Here is a 3,560-nt window from a genome sequence, read left to right as displayed (position 1 = left end):
TTTGGTTTGGTGGGTTAAAAAAAAAAAACAAAAAACACCAAAGTCAAAGAAAGATATCTGCTATCAAGCTCTCTCATTATCCATTTCCAGAAATTGTCAAATTTCTGGAAATAGATAATGATGGTATCACAATGTGGTGAATGTAATTAATGTCACTGAGTTCTACAGTTACACATCAACTTTTTGTTATAGTTTCACCACAATAAAATTATTTTTTTAAAAAAATCCACGAAACAAAAGGCAATTATTAACTCAGAAATAAAACAAAAAGTTGAACAAGAAAGGTTAAAGTATTCATAGGACGTTATGAGTAGGATATGAATAATATTCACGTGGTGTCCTGGTTACCTGGTGCCACTCTGACAGGAATATACCACAAATGGGATGGCCTTAACAAACAGGAGTTCATTCTTACAATTTGAAGGCTTTAAGTCCAAGTTCAGAGTGCCAGGCTCTAGGAGCTGGGTGAAAGCCCCTCAACCTTGGCGTCCAGTTCTGCCTCCTGCTCCTGGCCCACAGGAGCTAGAGGTGTTTCTTTACTCAGACAGCTTCTAGCTGCTGAGGCTGAGAAGCCCCAAGGTTGACAAGTAAAAAGGCACAGTCCTGATGTTACCAAACCACATGGCAGGCCATTAACTTAAGTTCATTGTAAGTCCCAAGGTTGACAGAGCATAGCAGGCTGCTGAGCAATGACACAGCTACATGCAGGGTCCAAGCGTGCCATAGGCTAGAGACCATTCCCAAAGCTTCTCCTTATGTACAGGAAGCAGATCACATCCCAAAGGCAGCTACTCAGCTGTTTATGGTAGATCCCACCATGGAGTTGATTGTCATTCTCATCATAGGGAATACGACCACCAGCTGCCCAGCCACTCAACCAGGCCCAGCCAAGTTGACACACAAACATAACTACCACAGGTCCCATCTGTACAGATTCAGAAAACTAATAGATCATTGCACTGATCTCTTCAGAGGCTTTTGTGCTTGATAAGCATTATGGAGAGACTTCTCTGGGCTTGGCATTCTGCTGGACACTGGGAATCCAGGAGTAACAGGAGCAAAGCCCTGACCCTCACCTCCTTGGTCAACTTGCTGGGAGAAAGACTGAATTAACCAAGCCATTCCAGTGAAGAATGCAGACTGGCATGGCACAGGAAGTGCAATGTGCTAGGGATGCATAATATCTTTCTACTTAGATATATGCATTTAAGATACTTGAGGGACCAGCAGGGCTCCTTGGAGGGACTCTCTCAACCAGGGGAAGATCCACATTAACCAAGCTCTTGGTCCTGATACATAAGGTCAAAATACCCCTCTTATACTGGGCAATGTAAGTGTCTCACCAAATGGAAATGTATACATATCCCCATTTTCTCCCTGTGGTGAGACCCATGTGGGAAGCCAGATTATAATGGGAAGGTTGTCTGGTGAGTAAGAAATCAAATAGTTTCCAGTGTTCGTAGACATTAAGGTAGGCTAACTTGGAGGCTTCATCCCCCCCACCACCACCGCCGCCCCAGGGATCCCCTTGTCAATGGGGTCTTTTTTTTGTGAAGTCCCCTTTTGGCCAAGATACTCTCTCCCAACATTGCTTGGATGGGTTCTGCCAGCCTGGTCTCCCTGATTCGCTCCCTTTTGTAGGTTTCCACTCTTCCAATGGACACACTGCTTCTTAAGATTTGTCAATCCCATTGATCGTGTTAGAGGATATGAAAAGGTCTGTAACGGACTCTCAGAAAGACAGTATAGCATCTTGTGTGTACTAATTTAAGGGCTGGTGATGAACCCCACAGGACTTCACATTCCAGAGGTGGTCAGCTAACATTGATCAAACCACAAGCAAATCCATGATGTTGACTTGATTCCGATGCATGGCAACCCCATGTGTCACAGAAGCAGATTGCCAGGAATTTCTTTCATGGTGCTGCTGGGTGGGTTTGAACTGCCAACCTTAGGTTTGCGGTTTGGTGCAAACTGCTTATACCATGCAGGGACCTTTACAATTAATCAGTGAATCCATATTCCAGAGGCAGCCACCACAAATGCTTTGTTTTGCTGAATAGCAAAATGAAGGTTACAAAGGGAGTTTCATTGGTGAAAACAGTAGCTTGCTAACCAGTACAACTAAAAAATGGGCTCATATTGGTGAAATCAGTGATATCCAAGATATGTGGGTTGGCTAAAGTATTTGAGACTCTCCCCACCCCTGCATTAACAGAGTCTAAAAACCTAGCAAGTCTAAAGTCTCTTTCCTTAGGGATTATAAAGAGCTCTGTAGGCATAGTGGGTAAGGCATTTGGCTGCTAACCAGGTTGGTGGTTCAAAACCTGCAGCTACTCCATGGAAGGAAGACAAACAATCTACTTCTGTAAAGATTTACAGCCTTGGAAAACCAATGGGGGTCACCATGAGTTGGAATCGACTTGATGGCAATGGTATACTCTAGCCTAATCCTATAAGTGGCTCACTGACCAGCTATCAACTCTGAAGGTAACTCTGTAATAGTGGCCAGTCTGCTTGAGTGAAACTTTCATGCACAATGACAGTCAGAGCAGCTCAAAGGACAAGAGCGCTGGGACATCATTGAGTTTACAGTCCTATGCAGTTTTGTTTATGACTATTTAATGACGATCTGAATAAATGGGCATATATTCAGGTTATGTCCACAGCCCTTGAGAAGCCTGGGAGAATACCCTCTTCCTCCTCCCTCCTGGATTGAGGGACTGTTTTTTTCTTGTAGTCCGTACTCTCCTGGAGTCCCTGGGTAGCACAAACATTTAAGCAGTGGTGGGCTGCTAATGAAAGGTTGGTGGCTGGTACCTAGCCAAAGGCTCCTTGGAAGAAAGATCTGGTGAAAACTCAGCGACTGAAAACCCCATGGAGCCCAGTTCTCCTCTGACGCACATGGGGGCACTGGGAATCGGAATCAACTTGACAGGCAGGTGGTTTGGTTGTTTGCTTTTTATTTTAACTCTCCTAGCAGGCACAGTTCTTAACAGACAATGATCCCAAGGGCAAAAGTGAAATAAATTAATGTAGACAGAAAGAACTCATTGTGGCCTTAAGACTTGGAGGTAAAGAAATGATAGCCCTTGAAGACCTAAAATATAACACTGATGATAATGGATCTCAGCAGATAAGCAAGTGTTTCATAGAGCCTGAGGCAAAGGCTTAACAGTCCCCTCTTTGAAGGCACTGAAGATAAAAATTTAAAGAGTGAGCCTATCAAACATCAGGTTAGTCTGCCCCAAGGAAGAAGAGAGTGACCCAGACCTGGAGAGCCAGGTAGAAGCTATTTTTTTCTGCAATACTGGAAGTTATATATCTCTTCTGCTATATTGTATTCCTTAGAAGGAAATAATTTAATCTGGCCCTCATCCAAGGGGAGGGAAGGCCAGCAAGGCTTTTGAAGTAAGGAGCGCCAAAAAATTGTGGACAGATTAAAAGCCCACTAGGTTGGTGTTGGGAGCTCTGGTAGCATAGTGGCTAAGGCACTTGACTGCTAACCAGAAGGCTGGCGGTTCAAACCCACCAGCCACTCCTTGGAAGGAAGATGGGGC

This window comes from Orycteropus afer, unplaced genomic scaffold (genome assembly GCF_000298275.1).
Source record: "Orycteropus afer afer isolate SDZICR_OR568_19922 unplaced genomic scaffold, OryAfe1.0 scaffold01077, whole genome shotgun sequence".
Classification (NCBI taxonomy): domain Eukaryota; kingdom Metazoa; phylum Chordata; class Mammalia; order Tubulidentata; family Orycteropodidae; genus Orycteropus; species Orycteropus afer.
This window is presented reverse-complemented; position numbering follows the sequence as displayed.